Source organism: Pinus tabuliformis, chromosome 5_2 (genome assembly GCF_031772625.1).
Source record: "Pinus tabuliformis cultivar Carrire ecotype Pingquan chromosome 5_2, CPIR1, whole genome shotgun sequence".
In the NCBI taxonomy this organism is placed as follows: domain Eukaryota; kingdom Viridiplantae; phylum Streptophyta; class Pinopsida; order Pinales; family Pinaceae; genus Pinus; species Pinus tabuliformis.
This window is the reverse complement of record NC_142306.1, coordinates 163,963,783-163,986,333: the sequence shown is the minus strand read 5'-3', so window position 1 is coordinate 163,986,333 and position 22,551 is coordinate 163,963,783. Positions and strand designations below refer to the sequence as shown.

Here is a 22,551-nt window from a genome sequence, read left to right as displayed (position 1 = left end):
AAAATGATGCAAAAAATGATTTAAGAAGGGATACAAAAGGGGATGAAAAAGATGATGCAAAAGTTGATGCAAGTGTATGTAAAAAAAGTGGATGCAATATAGGATGCAAAAATAGGTGAAACAAAATTAGGTGTCAAACTTGATGCAAAACTTGGAACAAAACTTGGTGCAAAGGATGGCACAAAACTCAATGGCATAAAACTTGGTGCAAAAGCTATGCAATACCTGGTGCTAAACTTGGTGTAAGACTTGGTACAAAACTCAGTGTAAATTTTGCATCAAGTTTTGAACCATATTTGATAAATGGATGCAAATAACACCAAAAATGGACTCCGGACACAAAAAAAGAAGCAAAAAGGGACACTAATGATAGGGATTTGTTGTAGTGACTTATGGACCAATGGATGCAAACTTCAATTTGCGGGCTACTCACAATAGCCAAGGTTCTTAGTGGAAGTAGCTCATGACCTTCTTAACTCATTTTGTTATTTGAAATCTTGCTAAACCTTACTTTGATACCCCTTGTTATTTAGAGGTAGAGATAAACATGCAAACACAAGACAAATAAGTACACAAGCTTCTGCTTGAATAAAAAAGTTTTATTCATTAATTATTCTCTCACATACATCCACCAAGTTGTTGTTATTCTCTCTTCTTAATTCACATTACAAGGACCCAACCATGTATATAAGAACTAAACTTTCTAAATATGGAATCATGCAAACTCTAACTTTCTTTTCCTCATGCAAGCTATGACTTGATGCTTTAACCAAACTTTTCTAACTTCACTTTAACATAAATCAACACTTTTATTTTCCTTAACTTAGCTTTTCTTGACAAGGCATTAAATTTTTAACTCTGACTCACTTGACTTCTAATATTAGACTTGTAGAGTCCAAGAACTTCTTTACCTTAACACCCTTGTTTCTCATATTTCCTCATTTTTCCTATCCCTACCATATAAATAAATGCAATAAATATGAGGTTTTGTTAAGGTAAGCACTTACATGTCCTCTTTTTCATATTTTTTCCATATACCTTATTGTTTTAGTAAAGTTTTCATTCAACTACAAAATTGCCTTGATTCTGAAGCTAATCCACAGATCCATAGATCCACAGCTACCTCCATTGTTGACAGGGTTCGAGTGCACTAGCTTAGCAAAAGAAGATATGGATAGACGAGGAATTATCCCCTCATGGATTATTTCCTGTTCTCTCGAACCAATCCTTCAAGATAGTTGCATTGCAATGCGGTCAACCTCAAAGTCAACTACAAGATAATGTGCCGGAACAGAGTCCGAATTTCGCAAAATATTATCCATTTTCTTTTCCAAATATCAAATCGATGATTAAGTGATATAATTTGGTTTGATACGGATTGTAATGAAGATACTTAGGCTTAAAATTATCATGTTGTTATTTGAGAAAATGTTATAAGAACAATGGTCACTCTGTGTTTTGGGTGCACACTGCTATATGTAATTTTGAGAATATCCTATTAAAACTATTTCTAATTAATAGACTTTGGTTCATACCTTTCATGTTGCATTGATTAAAGTTGTTGATTGTCTCGTGGAGGATCCCTGCGTGTAAATCAGGTCTTTGACTCATTGCAAATAGATTTTCTTTGGTTTTTTTAGAGTTAAATTATGGATGCTCTGTTTTATGTTTTAGGATGAAATCCAATGGAATTCGCAATTAAATTGACATCTGCATCAGCAATTTCATTTTCTTTCTACCTAGCATAATTTGATCATTTCATTTGCTTTCTACCTAGTATAATTCAGTCACTCATTTCACACTTTGGTTGTTTTATAGCTTATCAATTTCGTTCTTGTTTTAATTTTGTATCGAGTGAAGCTGCAAAAGTTAAAGAGTGATAGTCTTTTCTTTAGCAACTGAATTCAAGCATCATTCATTTTCCAACTCAATAAAGTAGATTTCCTTTACATCATTCCTTGCTTTCATATTTAGTTTAGTGTAGTTGCAGCATAAAAATCCAAATATAATAAAAAAGAGCCTAATAGAGTAGAGTTTAGGATCTCTCTTCAACCATCCCACAAAACTTGATTCAATTAAGATTAATTTTAGAATAACCAGCTAATAGATCTAGGGACAATACTCTAATATAGACAGTAACACCATTTCCATACTAATTCTAAATTTAGACTTTAACTATAACATAAACACCTTAATGACATAAATAAATTCTAACACATACAGTCCACTTGTGCTTCATTAGTTTACTTGCCCTGGTCGATAATTTATGCTTACAATTTAAGAACATTGAATTGACTAAACATTTTGGCACTGTTTCCGGGGAAGTACAAATAGAAGTTAAAAAATAAAAATAAAAAAATCATCAATTCAAAACATGATATGTGTACAAATAGAGACTCTAGAGGTAGATTTGTAGGATGGGGAAGAAGCTTAATTCCCACAAATCCACTCACTTCACAACGACTTCAAAATTCCACACCACCTACTCAAATTCGAATTCCATTCGCATGTCGACAAAGACTTTCCTAAGTATCAAGATCAGAAATCCAATCTAGAACTTCACCTACTGAAGCTGTAATTGAAGAACATCCTACATCCCCAACTACTAGAGTAGTTTTTCTATCTTCCACTGGTGAACAAATTCTAGGAGAAGCATTAGAAATTACTAGTGAAGAACAGGAACAAGAAACTTATTTTGGCTACCCACTGATAGAGGAACCAGAAGAATTAGAAGAACCTTACATTAGTTCTGAGGAATCTGTCATGGCTGAAGAAGGAGGAGGTGAGGTACACAATGTCAATGGTGAGGAAAATAGGATTGGAGGGGGTAGAGGTAGAGGAGGAGGGGGTAGAGGTAGCGGAAATCAAGACCCTTTTGGATTTCCTATTTTTGATGAAGATAAAACCCTCACAATGAAAAATATTTCACCTTCTATTCTTCCTAATTTCCATGGAAAAAGAAGTGAAGACCTAGAGACATTTCTCTTCGAATTTGAAGTATTATGAAGATCATATGATTATATGCATGATGCTCAAAAACTGAAATTGTTCGCTACTACCTTAAAGGATTCAACATTAAAATGGTTCATGAGTTTAGGGATGAATTCTATAAGAACATGTGCACAAATGGAAGAAGCTTTCTTAGAAAAATATAGATATTACTATATGCCTCATAACATTAAAGATGAAGTCTTCAAAATGACATAAAAGGAAGATGAAAATCTTGAAGACTTAGTAGAGAGATTTGTTTATAATATTAAAAGACCAAAAATGAATAATTTGGATGAGGAAACTTTGAAATCCCTCCTACTCAAAGCTATCAAAGATGAATGGATCGATCTCCTTAACCTAACAGGAAAATGAGATATTTCTCAATTTCCATTTGCAGATATTTGTGACTTATGTGTACATATCTCAAGGGATAAAGCACGAGTTGGAAAAAGTCCTCGAGACCATCTCTTATCAAGAATCAATAAATCTGTAGATGGGACAGTCAGTAGGGAAGAATTAGGAACCTTGCTTGACACCTTCAAGATAGATATTTTAGGGAGTCTAAGTGAACAGGTATACACCCTTGAAATACAGAATAGGAAAAAATATGAAAATGCCACATTATCCATTTTTTGTCCTAGATGTCAAAAGAAGCATGCCCTAAGAGAGTGTCCTTTAGATTTAAAAACTATAGAAACTTGTGCCATATGTGTAGATAACCATGACACTAAGGAGTGTCCTTCTTTACCAGGTCTCAAAGCTGTATTTAATGATGAAGGGATACCAAAACAAGTAGACCCCCTTTACTTTATTACCAATAGACCATGGCGGAACTCTCAACCAAATCAATCACAAGGCTTCAAACCACAAAAATTTGCTCAGTCTTCACAAAATAATTAAAATCCATGTTGGTAGCCTTGGGCTCAGCCACAATCACAATCTTGGAATCAAGGATGGCAAAGTCCTTATGGGGCTTATGCTTAACATCAACAATATTCACCATCCTATCCTAATTTTCCACCACAATTCCTACCCCAATCTAATCAAATTCCTCAAACCAATCAATTACCTCAAGTCCAAGTTCAGAATCAAAATCAACATCTTTCCCTACCATTTGCACAAAAATCAAATCAATTACCCGCTCAAACACTTCTGAATCCTAATAATAAAATGTCACAACACCCTGTTTACAATATGGAAGGGAAAAATCCTCAAACCTCTGTAATAAATCCACTAGATCTAAATAATGTCCAATTAAGGTCTAGAAGAGTATTGTAAAGAAAACCCCCAGTTGTTATTCAGGAAGCAAGAACAAATCTTCAAAAACATAAAAATCAATCTGAAGAAGGAGAGACCTCTCTCCCTCAGAAAGAGAATAATCAAATAAAAAATGTTCCAATAAATACTCATGTTATAGAACAACCCTCGGTACCCATTGGACCACCTTTTCTTGAACGGTTGAAAATTGATGGAGTAGAAAAACAAATCACATTCCGTGATTATAATATGATGGATGAATTAAGAAATGTTTGTATACAAATTCCTTTATTACAAGTCATAAAAGAAATACCAATCTTTGCAAAAATAATTAAGGAATTAAGTACTCAAAGATAAGGAAGAAAAATAAAAGACATAAAAGAAATTCAATTAGTCGGGAAAATTGTAGACATCATGATGGGGAAAACAACAATCCAAAAATATATAGATCCAGGGAGCCCCATTATGAAAATTCGCATCAATGGAATTGAAATACTAAACACATTGATTGATCTAGGAGCAACCATAAACATAATGATTAAACAAGTTATCGTTTCACTTAGGCTTCCTAACCTTCAATACACACCAACACTATTACAATTAGTAGATAGGTCTGTAATTAAACCTGATGGTGTGTTGGAAAATGTTTTTGTATCCTTAGATTCTTAGGGATATCCTGTTGATTTCATGGTATTAACACCCAAGAATAATCTTGGAGGACATCCACTAATCCTAGGAAGACATTGGTTAGCTACAATTGATGCTTTCATCGGTTGTAGATTAGGTGACTTGTTTATCTCAGATGGATATTCTACAAAGAAATTTACATTATAACCACCTACAAAAACAACAATAGAAATAGAGAATGAGGAATGGATAGATGATGATGATGATATACAACTTGTTTTTACTACTGAACAAGTAAGAGAGGAGGACCAAATTTTAAATCTATTGGAAAATAATGAATCTTCCTCACATCATGACCGTTGTCGAAATGTATATCTCTCATCTAGACAAGTATCATTTCTCTCTATGGAGAAATTTGGGAATTCTTCAATAGAAATTTTTCCACGTAAAACTTTGAATGTTAATAAAAACTTGGAAGAATTACAAGAGAATCAACTGGTAGAAGTTTTACAAAAACATTGTTCTGTTTATGCATGGGAATACACTGATATGAGAGGAATTGATCCTAAGAATTGCATACACCATGTCTACATTGAGAAAAATGCAAGACCAATTAGACAGCCACAACAAATAATGAACCCAAATCTAAAATAAATTGTTAAGGAGGAATTACAAAAGTTGCTAAATGTAAACTTCATCTATCCAATATTAGACAGTCAGTGAGTTTCACCCCCAGTAATTGTTCAAAAGAAAAATGGGAAATGGATATTATGTATCGACTACAGGGAATTGAATAAAGCAACATTAAAAGGCCACTTTCCACTTCCTTTCATAGATCAAGTGTTGGACACATTCGCAGGGCAAAAGTATTTTTCATTTTTGGATGGTTTTAGTGGATATAATTAGATTCAGGTAGCACCTGAAGGTCAAGATAAAACCACATTTACCTGTCCATGGGGAAATTATTCTCACCGAGTACATCCCTTTGGATTATGCAATGGAATTTTCTTTGATCTTATTCATGATTGTGTGGAAGTGTATATGGACGATTTCACAGCTTATGGAGATTCATTGAACGAAGCACTTGAAAATTTAGAAGAAGTTTTAATAAGATGGAAAGAAACAAATCTTTCATTAAGTAATGATAAATGTTTTATGATGTTCAACGAAGGAATTGTTTTAAGTCACCATATTTCAGGAGATGGAATTAAGGTAGACTCATCTAAAGTTGTGGTCATTTCTAAATTATCAGTGCCAAACTATGAACGAGATGTTAGGATTTTTCTTGGTTTTACTGGATATTATAGAAGATTTATAGAAAACTTCACAAAAATTACATCTCCACTCTTTAAAATACTTACCAAGGACTGTGAATTCAGTTGGAATTCTGATTGTTAAGCTTCCTTTGAAACTTTGAAAAAGAGATTTTCTAAAGCACCTATCTTAAAAGGACCTAATTGGAAATTTCCTTTCCATATATCAACTGATGCTTCAGATACAACCTTAGGAGTTGTGTTAGGGAAAAAATACTTTACTCCTTATGAAATCTATTATACCAGTAAAAATTTAACTCCTACAAAGTTAAATTATACTGTAACTGAGAAGGAGTTTTTAGCCATAGTTCATGCCATTAACAAATTCATACATTATATAACTCACTATGAAACTTTCATTCACACGGACCATTCTTCCATTAGATACCTAATGAATAAACCAATCACTAATGGAAGAGTAACCGAATGGCTCTTATTGTTACGATAATTCAACATCACCATTCTAGATAGATCCAGAAAACTGAATATAATTGCTAACATTTATCTAGAATCCAAAATGATAATAATGATCAAACTGTGGAGGATAAATTTCCTGATGAATATCTTTTTGCAGTATCTACTAAATCACCTTGGTATGAAGATATCGCTAACTATTTAACTATAGGGAAAATTCCATTTCATTTGTCTCCTAGAGAAAAGAGGAAGATAATTCACAATAGCACATCTTATTCATTGATAAACGAAGAATTATACAAAATAAGACTAGATCTCAACATCAGAAGATGTGTTTGAGAAGATGAAATACCGGAAATACTTAAAGCATGCCATGATGAACCATGTGGAGGACATTTTTCTGACAGAAGAATTTCTTATAAGGTCCTACTTTTAGGATATTATTGGCCTTCCATTTTCAAGGATACCAAGGAATATGTTAAAAGATGTGGCATTTGTCAGAGAATGGTCAAACCTACTCTTTCAAATTAAATGCCATTACAGTCACAGGTACTCATTGAGCCATTTGAAAAATGGGCACCAGATTTTGTTGGTCCAATCAATCCACCTTCAAAGCAAAAAAGATATATTTTGGTATGTACTGATTATGTTACTAGATGGGTAGAAGCTAAAACACTTCCTTTTGCTACTGAAAATGTTGTAGTTTCATTTCTTTTTGAGGATATTTTTACTTGTTTTGGTGTTCCAAGAGAAATTGTAACAAATCAAGGAACTTAATTTACATCCAGATTAGTGCAGAAACTTGTGGAGCAGTACAAAATCAAGCATCATAAATCCACTCCATACCATCCACAAGCTAATGGACAAGTTGAGTCTACAAACAAGGTGACTGAAGCAATTCTTACCAAGATTGTACACTTACATAGGAAGGACTGGGCAGAAAATATTCTAGAAGCTTTGTGGGCTTATAGAATTACACAAAGAAGTACTATAGGGCATACTGCCTATGAACTTGTTTATGGGAAGAACGTCTTACTTCCAATAGAGTTCCAGATCCAGACCTATAAAACAACAGTCCAGTTAGATCTTGACTTATCAGAAGCACAAAAGCAAAGGATGAGACAATTGAATGAGCTTGATGAAATAAGACAATAAGCCCTCCAAAATTCCAGCCTAGTTGAGCAACAGAGATCCAGATGGCATGATAGGTACATTAAAGAAACGAAATTTCATTCAGGAGATTGGGCATTACTATTTGACTCAAAATTCAAAAATTTCCAAGGAAAATTACAAACACACTGGCTTGGACCTTATGAAGTTGAAAATGTCTTTGACAATGGTGTAGTTAGAATGAGGACTATTGATGAAGAGAAAATTCTTCTTTTAGTGAATGGACATCAACTTATACTTTATCAGAAGCCATTGACAAAAGAAGAATTTGTCAAAATTTTCCAAGACAATTCAGAATTGAAGGTGGTTGAGAAGAATTCATCTTTTCGACCTTAGAGATTTTATTTTCTCTATATATATATATATAAGGAAAATATATATATATAAGGGAAATAAAATAATAATAATAATAATAATGTATAAACATGAAAACCAACATGTTGTTGGCATGTTTATACAAAAAATTTAAAGCGAAAACCAACTCTTGTTGGCACCTTAAATTTCTCTCTTTATGATTTCTTCCTAAAAAACAAATGTATTCCTTTTTTCTAAGTATTCCTTTCTTTTAAAAAAATCTCTTTCAGCTACAAAATTAATGACTTTTTGCAAGCCGGACAAGTTTCCGTAGCTCTAATAATATTTTTTTTAGCCAGCTTGACAGGAACACTTGATGGTTCAAGTTGAAGAATAAATGACTCCTTTTCAGTGCAAAGTACCTGCAAAAGATATCAAAAGACAAATAAAGGTTAGTAAATTAGTTGAAGGTATGTAACACATTAATTTTACAATAAGGATTAGTATATTGCATGTATGAATTATGTGGACATAGTACTACCAAAATAAAACAAAATCATTGCAAATCATGGGTGATAATCGCTTGCCAAAATCATCATAATACACCATTTTAAATCCTATCTTGTCCCTATTCTGAATCTATCAAAGTAATTGTCGAATCATTAAATTGAATGGGCTCTAACAGTTATCTCATCTCCACAACCTTCATTATAATTCATGTGTTCGCTCATTTCTCTGAATTCATATAGCTTCTCCATCTCTCTCCCTCACTGAACTAAACCCCACCAACACCATATTTCCCTGTCAAGTAAAAAATTCTTGAGACAAAGCATCTTCCATCATGGGTGTTATTGTCCGAACGGAACCAATAGGAAAGAAGTTCTTGGAAGTATACCCTTAGACCAGGGAACTATTGCAAAAAGTACAGTGGTTACAATTCATAGAGAAATTTGATGGTTTCAATAGGGAGGTAACAAAGACTTTTGCACGTTCTTTTGATGGAATAGAGGTTGAAATAGGAGATGTCAATTTCGCCATAACAGAGTCCCTAATTGCAGAAGCTACCAAATTAACCAGAAGTGGATAAAAGTGGTTCAAAAACAGAGGAATCGAAGGGGAAGATTGGAAAGTCTTCTTGAAAAATCCAAACATTGACACTACCATCTTCAGAAAAGGTATTCCTAGTACAACCCTTAAGAGCAAATGGAGGAATTTTCTCCTTGTACTTTAGAAATTTATTACTTGTGAAGGTCGGTTTGGATGCATGTTTTTCTACCATGTTAGGAAAATGATGAATTTTCTTGAGGAACATCAAATGAATCTTCCATATTTCCTCTTGCACAACCTTAAGAAAATGTCAATGAATGTTCAAAAAAAAAATTAGTTCATAGACAATACAATCTACCATCATGGATTGATAAAAATCTTGATTATGTTTCACCTTCAGAGTATAGGTGACAATTGGCAAAATTTTCAAGTAAGAAATCATTTTGAAGAGAAAAACCCTGAACAACCCAGTGGTAGTAGAACCCTCAAGGGAAGGAAGAGAAAAATGGAAACAATAAAAGAACAGGAACCCCAGTCCCAGCAAGAATTATCAGAGGATGAACTACCCATAGTAGATAATTTGCAGAAAATGAAAAAAGGGAATCTTAGAAGAAAGAAAGCTAGCAAGAAAACATAAATTTCCTCTCAAACAAAGACCCTTCCACAGAAAGAAAATCCAAAAGCTAAAGGGAAGAAAGCTCAAGGATTGCCAACTACAAATTTAAGAAGAAGTATAAGATTAAACATGGTACAACAAGCAGTCTTAGGAGTTGTAGAATATATCGATCTTGAAGCAAAAGAACAAACTGAAAAGCTTGAAGACTCTCCAGGAGAATCATTAAAACTATCACCAAGGGTGTCACCACCCCCCTTCACTGCACCTCCAATAAGTTCAGTACATAGTCCAGGTGTTGATCCTTTTCAGCAAGAACTTTATGATTACATAGAATCATTAGAAAGGAGGAGGTAGCAACTAAAGAGTCAATCCAAAGTCCAGGGGACGGAAGTAATCAGTTTAATGAGCCACAAGAACCTTCAACATCTAATGTTTTAAAGAAAAAAATATTTGAGCTGGAGACGTTAAACAGATACCTCAAAAATGAGAATCAAGCACTGAATACACAAAATGGAATTCAAATTGCCAAGAGTGACAACCTTATTCTTCACATGAGTTTATGGTACAAAAAGAAAAAGAAGTTGAAGAAAGAAAACAGGGCAATGCAAAGAGGAATCATCAACCTAAAGTATAAGATCCTCATGAAGAAACCAAGAATGGCAGTGGCTGCCAAAAAGAAGAAGAAAGTGAATCCTGAATGTGATGGAAAAAATGTACAGGAAAATGTAAATGTTGAGTTGTATGAGGACATACAAAACCTCCATTGTGGGGGAATGTAGAGTCCAAGAATTTCTTTACCTTGACACCCTTTTTTCTCTTCTTTCCTCCTTTTTCCTATCCCTATCATCTAAATAAATGCAATAAATATCAGGTTTTCTTAAGGTAAGCATTTACATGTCCTGTTTTTCATATTTTTTCCATATACCTTATTGTTTTATTAAAGTTTGCATTCATCTACAGAATTGACTTGATTCTGCAGCTAATCCACAGATCTGTAGCTACCTCCATTGTTGATAGGGTTCAAGTGCACCAGCTCAACAAAAGAAGATATGGATAGATGAGGAAGGATCCCCTCATGGATTCTTTCCTGTTCTCTCGAACCAATCCTTCAAGATAATCGCACTGCAATGCAGTCAACCTCAAAGTCAACTGCAAGATAATGTGCTAGAACAAAGTTCGAATTTTACGAAATATTATCGAGTTGCTTTTACAAATAGAAAATCGATGATTAAGCGATATAATTTGGTTTGGTAGGAATTGTAATGAAGATACGTAGGCTTAAAATTTTCATGTTGTTATTTGAGAAAATGTTATAAGAAAAATGGCCACTTTGTGTTTTGGGTGCGCACTGTTGTATGTAATTTTGAGAACATCCTGTTAAAACTATTTCCAATTAATAGACTTTGGTTCATAATTTTCATGTTATGTTGATTAAAGTTGCTAAATGTCTTCTTGAGGGCCCCTACGTGTAGATCAGGTCTTTGACTCATTGCAAATAGATTTTATTTTGTTTTTTTAGAGTTAAATTATGGATGCTCTGTTTTATTGTTTAGAATGCAGTCCAATGGAATTCACGATTAAATTGGCATCTGCATCATCAATTTCATTTGCTTTCTACCTAGCATAATTTGATCATTTCATTTGATTTCTCCTTAGTATAATTTAGTCATCTCATTTCACAGTTTGGTTGTTTTATAGCTTATCAATTTTGTTCTTGTTTTACTTTTGTATTGAGTGAAGTTGCAAAAGTTAAAGAGTGACAGTCTTTTCCTTAGCAACTGAATTCATGCTTCATTCATTTTCCAACTCAATAAAGTAAATTTCCTTTACATCATTCCCTGCTTTCGTAGTTAGTTTAGTGTGGCTGTGGCATAAAAATCCAAATATAATAACAAATAGTCTAACAAAGTAGAGTTTAGGATCTCTCTTCAACCATCCCATAAAACTTGATTCAATTAAGATTAATTTTAGAATAACCAGCTAACCGATCTTAGGGACAATACTCTAATATAGACAGTAACACCATTTCCATACTAATTCTAGATTTAGACTTTAACTATAACATAAACACCTTAATGACATAAATAAATTCTAGCACATACAGTGTGCTTGTGATTCATCAGTTTACCTGCCCTAGTCGATAATTTATGCTTACAATTTAAGAACATTAAATTGACTAAACAAGACTTAACTTGCTTTCCTTCACTTAACATAACTCTCCATACATTCCATGCATACGAGAGTACTTACTATTTCTATCAAGTGAAATAATTTTGATCTATGACAAAGTTATGATCGATGGAAATAAATCAAATAGGAAATTTGGGGATAGGTTTGTATGAACTAGATATTCCATAGGTTTATATTACCTCCGCCTGGTACAAATTTTTAGACCTTTACCGGGATTCCAGAGGAAATCTCTTCCATCTAATAATTGTTGAGGGACTCCAGAGATGTATACCCCCCACCAATTAATCAGTAAGGGACTCCAGAGATCATTGTCTCCACCATTTGTTCAAAAAGGGGTTCCTGAGATCAATGTCTCCACCCTTTAGGCAACAGGGATTCCATAGATATTGTCTCCACCCTAACTTTAGTCTTGTTTTATAAAAATGGATGATACACAAGGAGGTCATGCCTAGAGAATGAACAATAAATAAATCTTGTGCACCACCCTTGAGAAGGAAGTGATGGGATTCTACTCTGCCCAGTCGATTTGGATTCCTAATGATGGATGCTATAATATTAAATTTAAGGCATTTGTGAGTGACAAAAGGGGACATATTTCTCTATTTTCTAGGGAATTGTTGCATCAGCTACAACACTTGGCGACACACTGGTAGAATTCCACTTTCCTGTCTTAGTTAATGTTTTTCGTGCAGGGCCTTGGTTCTTCGGGGAGTATTGATTCATCATGCATATTACTTTGGTCTCCCCACTTCCTCGTGAACAGACGTAGTCCCCATCATGCCTTCTCGGTTAAACTCAACATAAAATTCAACATTATCACAATGTTTCGAGTAGGGAAGGGTAGTGAAGTTCACGAGTTTAAGATTTTCAAAGTATAAGTTTTCATCTTTGGTGTTCCTTTGCTGCCAGCAAGCTTGGACAATACCCCATTAGAGTTGCTACAGGAACACAAACATTTCTCTACTGCCAATGAGCCTAAATAATACCCCAATGGAGTTTCTTGCTTCACCTCTCTGTGCATGGAAGCCTTTCTCTTCTTTCGCCTTTATTTTTTTTCTATATGACTATGCATTGTCACTTATTCATTTTGGGCAGAAGAGAGATCCCGACTTATTGAGAGCAAGAGAGGTTATTCCTTCAAAGAAGCATGTAAAGACATTTGATTTAGGTTTGCTTGTTTAGATTTTTCCCCTTCTCCTTTTCTACCTAATGGATAAGCGTGAAAAAACCAAAACATAAAGAATTGAATACAGGCGCAAGGTTTCCTTAATAGGCACGAGTTCATGGTTTTTCCAAAAATATCCTTATAGATGGAACATATTTTCCATCGAAACTTCATCAGCCAAAAGACTCTCATTGACCCCCTCACTCAAGTATCTGCTAAGATGTCTAGGAAAATATCTTCCATATTGTGATGAATATGTCAGCGATTCTTAGACATGCCAAGTTCCATTGTATTATTATGCCCCAAGTTGTAAAGGTTCTTCTCCATGAGTGAATTCCCATGTCCCAAATGAGAATGGCTATGCCCTAAATGAGAATGTGTGTCCTTAATGAAAATTTCTATTCTCCAAATGAGAATACTTGTGTCCCGAATGAGAATGGCTACACTCCAAATGAGAATGTTCATGTCCAAAATGAGAATGGGTATGTAAATGGTTGTTTTCACAATGTTTATGATTTTCACTAGTGTTGCCAACATGGTGAGACGTACACACAGATTTTGTTTCTTCACTCTTTAGAGAACCATATTTTTCCCTAAATCATTCTACTACTACATAATTAACCTCACATTCACATTCTGAATCCAAGCATAACACTACTATTTTTAATGTGAATTCCACCATTCTTGATCATCATCTTATATCTATTTTTCCGTGTGTCCCCTAGTGTCATCTCTGTTGTTGGAATTCATGTCATTAAGCTCATCTTTTCTTTCATTTTAGTTTTGTGGTGTTGTAGGAAGTACATGATCTTGTGCAGTACCTCTGCCCTTCTTTTTCCACAAGAAAGACAATGTGAATTGCCATTATTTTTGGCTTGAAGGAATGATGGTGGACTCAAGGGTGGAATTATCTCATGATCAACCAATTCCTCTTTCATATAACAACTTCCCACCATCTTAGGTTTGCCTGACTTGACTTCTCAATTAAAAGGGATTCTTCCCAGACTTGGAGCTCTATAGTAAATGCAAGAGGAATACCCTTTCCGGAATTCTGAGAGGAATACCTTGTCCAAAGCTTTGTAGTAAATGCAAGAGGAATACTTCCTTCCATTTTTCTTCGCAAACGAGACAAATCAGGTTGTCGTGATTTACATTTGAAGAAATAAATAGAAAATGGAATGTGTGAGAACATTCCATAGTGAATATTGCATGGTGTGAAAAGAAAAATAGAACAATGATCAGAAACTGATGTGAACGCAACAATCCAAGTTTAACATGGATCAATAAAATTTAACCTCTCTATGAATGTCATAAAACCCACTAAGGTTGAAGATTGGGGTTTGTGTAAATTCAAAAAACTGAACCCACTTTCACTTTAGGACCATTTTCATGAAAAGAAAAATAAAACAATGATAAAAAATAGGCGTGAATGTAACAATCCTAGTTTAACATGGATCAATGAAATTTAACCTAAATGTGTATGTCATAAAACCCGCTGAGGTTAAATATTGGTCAGTGTAAACTGAAAAAATGAAGTGATAAATTGTACTTGAAAGAAATCCATTGCTAAGAAATTAGCCCATTGGTTTCCTATAGTTTGGTGACACATGCTCAAAATGTTTAAGAGTGCATCGAAATATTCTACGTAGGATTTGGATAAACTAGGTTGATCTGGGAAGAAATTCTCGAGAACCAACAACTACGCTTTTGAGCTTAGATTCTTCGATTCAATGCGTTCAATGTTGGATCCTGCTACCAAACCAACATCCCCATCTACCAAAATATTTGTTCATCAATCCCTCCATATACATAATTAAAGGCATGAGATCATAGGTTTTGTAAAACTTACATTGACTTTCCACCACATAGTTCCGTTGATAAGAAATTCCCTCTAAGGCCTCTTTCGAAGCTATTGAGGTAAATATTATAACGCGATAGCTGTTCACAATCGTGTCACTCACAATGAACCAATCACTACGATATTTGGGCATGGAAGACCCCGGGTACCAGTACTTCATCAAATCTGTTTCAGTGAAGACTTTGGTCAAACCTTTGGCAGCTTTGACATAGTCCTGAATGAATATGGTGATGATTTCCAAGGTATTTGTTGTCAGAAATGCCTTAATCACCTTCAATGTATTCACAACTGGCATCTATAATAGAACCATATTCCAAATAAACAAAATATTTAAATATTGATTTAGTTAAATTTAAACAGGGTTGAAAAATTCTATAATCAGTTGTAATCTATCAATGTGTTTAATGCTTGACATGGCTAGGTTCAATTATCTTAAATGAAAAAGACCTCAATATGAGTCAGACTAGTTTAACATTACATCCAAGGCTTTAGCTTCACTGGTTACCATCAATATTATTGAGCATTTGGGTAAATTCAAATCTCCTGAATAATGTGGACCTGGAGGTATGTTGCATTGATTTACAGTGAAAAATAACATCTTAACAGCATGAATAACACTTTGAATGTGGAAAATTATGCCCGAATATATTTAACTTAAACAATAAAGATAATTGCATTAGTTAATCAAGGGACTTGAGATTTTAACCTACAAAAGTTGTGAAATTGTAGCAATTGCCTCGAAGGAATGACAGAGCCAAACATCATTCTCGTAATCATACATGTCCAACATTAGCCCTTTAGCACCATTCTCCAAAACTTTCCCCAAATTAAATACCCTGATTGCTTGAAGTCTCGGCTAAATTCCCAGCAATTCAAATACCCTGATTGCCCTAAAATATTTTACAGGTCATACATACATTTAAGTGGTCTGCAAAGCTAACTTATTGGTTATTGTAACTGAATCTTTGGACATCCGTCTAGAATTCTTATTCGATGATTGCATACGAATTGTGGGTCATCAACCATGAGTATTTATTGAAAAGTAGGTCACCCGCCTAAATAAAAATAAAATAAAATGTCAATGATTTGCAGAGAAATTAAATGAAAATCAATCAAACTATTTCAAAGTTGAGAATGATTCCTTTAAAGTTTGATTTGTAGTATTAGTCGCGGTGCATCTGTAACTCGAGTTGCCCACTAAACTACACAATATGCATTGAAGACCAGTGACATAGTCACTATCCTTTGTACAAATATCATGGACATGTTGGGTAAAAAAGGGAGAAAGGAATGAGAATACCCTCTTATTGCCCTGATTGATTCAAAGACTATTACAACCTAAATAGCAGATGTGGGCTATGTGATAGAATCCCACAATATGGAAAATCCCACTAGAACAAGTTACTTCTGCGCCAGTCGTGGGCAAGAGCACAATTGCATCGATGAACAAGACGATGCATCATCTACAAACACATTGCACATGTATTGCTAGAAATCCTAATACTGGTCATAAGAGTGCTTAATTTAGAGCGGGGAGACGACAGAACCAAACCTTCAGTCAAGGGATCGTTTTCAATATTCCTCACCCTTGGGCTCGCACTAGTGCTGCATTGCAATTGTGGGTGGCACTGAGACTAAAAACACATCCTCAGACTCGAACTCGAGACAATCAACGAACGAGAAGACTGAAAACAGAGATTGGAGATGAAATCCGAAAGTTCCGAGATCCTGCCATGTGGTAATGATTGATTTGATAGAGTAAGACAAAAATTGAATGCTCTGATTGACCAAATCTTCCTAGCCAAAGCCCGTAGAGGAACACTTTCGATGTAATTATGTTTTTAGAATGTGGTATGTATATTGTAATTGTTGTGAAATCAAATTATCTTTAATTTATTACTTTTATGTAATTTTTAATATAATTTTCAAATAAATGTACATTAAATTAAATGCTTAAAAATTAGTTAAAAATATTCTAACTTTTCAAAATATTATATTTTAATTTTATAATTAATTAGAAAATTAATATAATTAAGATAATTAGCATATTCTAATTTTATATTTAATTAAAAAAGATTAATAGAAAAGGAAAAATATAATATAAAATAAAGAAATTGATATGATTAAATTACATGTGGTTTGAATATCTATTTTCAAAAATTAAAAATATAGTTATCCCCTATCCACTCATGGAATCTCTCTAAATTCGTGAATGCAACTATAGACAACTTGTCTCAAAGAGACAAATGAAGAATCGATGCCCATGAAATCTTATTAGGAAAAGTTGTCACAGTTGTCACGTTCTTCAGAGTCAGCTACCTCGAAAAAACTAAGAGCCCAACAAATTGTTGTCTTTATATAATATAATGTGAATGGTAATTGAAATGGTAGCCTCAGTATAGGTGTGAGACAAGGTGCATTCTTAGAGTCAATTTTGCAATTGTTAGATATTATTGTCTTAAATTGATATGGTTTTGTCTTAATTGGTCACTGTCTTAAATGAGTTTCCTCTTAATTGTCATTGTCTTAAATATAAAGTCTTGTCCTAAAATATTTTTTTCTCACACTGTTTTTGTTTTAAATTAAAAAAAAAAAAATTGTCTTAAAATATTTTTGTGTCAAACTATTTTTGTCTTAAATATAAAGTTTTGTTTTAAAATATCTGCTGGTTTTATTTTAAATATAATATTTTTTTCTCAAATTATTTTAGTCTTAAATATCAAATTTTGTATTAAAATATTTTTGACTAAAATCAAAACTAAAATTTTAATGTAAAATAACTAAAATAAAAAGTGAATTTTTGAAAAATTGAATACCCTTATCATAGTAGTATAGTTTGAGAATATTTTGAAATCCCATGTACACAAAATTTAAGTTAATCGTTTTTGTGTTTCTATACATTAAATTTGAAATATTTTAGGAATATGATTTACTAAGTTTTCCATTACATTTGTTTGTGTATTTCAATTATTTTGAGTTAAAATTATATAATTAAAGATTTAAGTTAAAAAATACAAAAAAAAATATGTTAATTATTTTAAATTTATCTTAGTTTATCAAATTCCGAAATATTCTCATATATAATGTGCAAAGCTGCACAATGCATTCATTAGTTTATTTCGATTGCATTCCCTTGAAATCATATAAATTAATTAGAGAGTTAATTTGAAAACGCTATATTTATATCTATCAAATTTCGAAATATTCCAAGCATATAATATGCAAAACTGCTTATTACAATTATTAATTTATTTTAATTACCTTAACAAATTTTGAAATATTAATAAATTTCTGAATATTTCCGCTATTCAAACATGGAGGTTTCATATCCAAAATCTGCAATTTACATCTGCAAAAAAAATGACCATATAGAACTAATTTGTTCCACGTTTGCCGGGGTTTTTCTCCTTCTCCCATGTCCCATAATTCGAAGGTCATCTAAGCAAGCCGAGAGCTTTTATATTGTTTCCTTAAACTTTTGGCTGACTACTGCGCCAATATTCTCTTTTATAGTCTTCATAACTCCCTATGTACGCAGCAAAGAATTGTGTAAATGAAACGGTCTGTTTTGTATTTAGATATATTTTACTTATGGATGAGTTGATTTAGATATCTTTTAATTATGGATGAGTTGATGTAAAAAAATTAGGAGTTAATTTTATTTAAATGTTTTATGGAATTATTTGATTTGTTTAGTTTTAGATTTTTAATTTTTTTTTTAATTTAAATCAATTTATAAAATTTCAATTTTCATATCAAAAAGTGGAATTACCTCTCCACTCACAAAAATAACAATAGAAATAGAAAAAAAATCTAAAATATGTGGTATAGAAATAGAAAAAATGGTAATGGCAACATGTCTCAAGATGGAGGTTAACCCGTCAACGTTCATCCTTATCCCCACTGCCACAGCAGCGTTCATCCCTATATCTCCTAATATCTTGCATTGCATCAAGAGCTCATCCCACTATGCCTTTCATATCTGGTTGGTTCAAAATCTAACTTTCACGCAACATAAGATGGTAGCTGGAACAATAATATGAATGGGACTCTCATCCCAAAACGGGCATCATACTGGAGGATCCCTTTAATACTATAAGCTATGCATTTAGCCCGGTGAATAGGGTCTACCAAATTTATGTTTAAGCTATAAGATATTGAGTTATAAGATATTGAGTTAGTGATAAGATATTTAGTTAGTGATAGGGTTATGTTTTTAAAATTAGTCTTTTTAATAATATTGAAAAATAAAAATTTATTATTCAAAGTTAAGAATTTAATTTGTTGGTTAATGCTAAACTAATACTTGTTATAGCTTTGCTTTGGTAGGGATGATAAATTGATATTTAAAGTAGAAAAATTAAATGTCTTCTCACACACAAAGACTTGCATAAATTTAGGTGGGTGGTGATCACTACATTTACCATTTTACTCTTTATTAAAGCATTGAAGAACACTTATATGACGATGACGTCCAATAACTTTTCACAAGTTTTTATTTACATTTTATTCCAATCCATTTTGATATAAATATTAAAGAAAGAAAGAAATAAAATTATTTTAATGTCCACTAGGCTAAAGATACTCTATGGGAAAAATTGCTTCTTCATTTGGTTGATGTATTCAACCCTTTTCATGTGAAACTTCACAATAAACGCTCCTAGCTTCTTGACAAACCCCTCACTAAATAGATTATCCCAAAGGTTCTAGACAAACCCCTCACTAAATAGACTATCCCAAAAGCTCTGAGCTTCTCGACAAACCCCTTGCTAAATAGACTATCCCAAACACTCCCAGATGCTCCCAGCTTATGGACAAACCCCTCGCTAAATTGACTATCCCAAGAGAAAACCCCTCACTAAATTGATTATCCCAAGAGCTACCTAACAGAATATTTGCATAACTTTCTTTGCTTTTTTTTGAAGGCCTTGCATTCTAAAATGAAATTATTTTCTGTTTCCACTTTTCAGGAAGAACAAAAAATACATACTCTTTCCTCCCACACTTCTTTTAGCCTTTTCCAGCGTTCGTTTCACAACGGAGTTGATGAGAATTAGTCCTTAATTGAACAATAAGAATTTTGGCTCTCCAAGAAATATTGGCCTCTATGTATGTTTTTTGTTGATGATTATGAGTGGGATTAAACACTTCAATATAGCACTTTTCTTTTCTCCCTAGCTCCTTATCCATAATAAGTGTTTATTGGACACATGTTCAAGAAAATACCCCATTTACTCAACCATTTGTTATTTTTTTACATCCAAGTCTTCTTTCTTTTACACAATATGTCATTAAAGACAACCTTTGGCTATTTGCTCAATATTTAAGTGACATAGGGGTGTTATAACATGGAGTAGTCTTTAAGTGACTTTTTTGAGTTTCTCGCAGCTTGCTTTGTGGTCAAATATTGATTTGTGTTGTTTAAACTGGCCTTTTTGACTCCATTATAGGTTCAACACCCTTAAAAACTCTTGGGGCATTTCCATTGTGAAGAGTTCATACATCAAACTTGTGATTTCAAGGGATTTTGGACAAATTAGATCATAAAATAAAGACAAATAGGACTTGAAGAATTTTAATTTAATTATCAGTAATCATTAGGTAGATGGTAGGGATTTAACCCATGTAATACTAATATTTTTAGCAATAGTCATTTATCACAAAAATAATTATGCCTTTCCTACCTTTTTAATTAAATAAATTAATTAATATATAAATGTGTGTCATAAACCCTGATATAGTTTTTTGAGCATGTAGTATTAGTAAACTATGATATTAAGTCATAATATTATAACAAAGTTTATTTACAATTTAAAATCTCTATACAAAAAAATTAAATAATCTTATTATTTACATGTCATTTTTTTATAATTAACCGTAATAATTTAATATAAAATTTTAATTTAAATAATTTTTATAAAAGTTTCAATATTAATAATTGAACTGTATTTAAATAAAATTGTTTTAATGCTTATCAATATTTACTAACTAATTGATTTATGTAACAATTAATTTAAAAATTAGATAAATGTGATATTTATTTTATTCTCTCTAACCATAACAACGCATTAATAAAAGGGTTGAAACGGATTGAAAGCTAGGTATACCAATAAGACGCTCAGTTATATCTGCCTAGCACGATCTCCACTTTGAACGTCTCCTGGCTTTAATCTAAGCCACGTCGTACCAGAGCCGTGTGGTTGAAGTGTTCAAGAATCGATGCAGCGCCATGCGAGACAGTTCCAAATCCTGATCGCTCAGCTGCAACTTCTTCCCGACCCCATTGATATCTGCGCGCCGCAGTGGGACATAGGTGACGCAAATGTATTTCTAATAAATCATGCATTAACGTCTAAAAAATGAGAAGTATACATATTATATCACAAGTTATCGATTGATTTCACTGGGAAATGGTCAGAGAATTTAGCAAATCATGTGAATTTTAAATGGGGCCTTCCTCGATTGATTTCAACCCTACGCGTAGAGATGGATCTCAAATAAAATGTGTTCATTTTAAGTCTTTCTTTAGGGATTTTCTGAGACTTTTTCACTGTAAGTGAATCAGGTTTTATGACATTTAGGGATTTTTTGAGGGAGTTGTTTATAATGCGACTTTTTGAAGATTCTGGTGACAGAATCCGGCGGAAGAATTGAGGTCAAATCTTGATTTATTGCAGTTAAAATGGTTTTTTAACTGCATATTTGGATTCAGCACCCTGAAAAACCTCTGGGACGCTTTCATTGTGCAGAAACTAGCTATCAAACTTGTGATTCCAATAATTCTTGCCGGATTTCAACCAGAAAAATCCGCCGGAAAGCCTTTCAAAAAGTCGCGTTATAGACAACTGCGTTTTTGAGACTTTTTTCTTGCAGGTTTTATGACATTTCGAAGTTTGTGTTGGAATAATCACCACATCTCTATAGAATCCGTAGGGATCCTAGTTATATCACAAGTGAGAATTTAGCAAATCATGTGAATTTTAAATCAGGCCTTCCTCGATTGATTTCAACCCTACGCGTAGAGATGGATCTCAAATAAAATGGGTTCATTTTAAGCCTTCCTTAAGGGATTTTCTGAGACTTTTTCAGTGTAAGTGAAGCAGGTTTTATGACATTTCGAAGTTTGTGTTGGAATAATCCATAGTTACCAAATTCGAATTCGAATTCCATTCAATATGGAAAAAATTCGACAATGTAAAATTCAATACGAGAAAAATTCGACAATATACATCCTATAAAAACTAACAATTTTTTATTTTTTTCAAAATTGAAAAAAAAATGAAATGAATCTTTCCTCACTTGATACTTTGAATAATGTGGTACTTATTTCCAATATTAATCTTTTATGTCTATTTAAAATTACCTAATAATGAAAGAAAAAATTTATTAGTATTGCAAATTTGAAAAAAGTGTAAGTCAAATATAATAATATAAATAGAAAAAATTCAAGCTTGATATTTATATAAAAAATTAGATACTGAATATTAAAATTAAGTTTCAAGTGATCAACACAGATCAAAAAACTTATATCTCAATCTCTTTCTTCTTCAAATCCAAATTTATTCAATAATAAATATGTATAAATTAATCTCTGAACCCTTTAAATTAA

General features: G+C 32.9%; 1 pseudogene; it reads right to left on the bottom strand.

The window, feature by feature from the left end:
* Positions 1-21,288, bottom strand: part of LOC149158058 (PI-PLC X domain-containing protein At5g67130-like) — a 42,222-nt pseudogene extending 20,934 nt beyond the window's left edge.
* Positions 21,289-22,551: the final 1,263 nt, after the last annotated feature.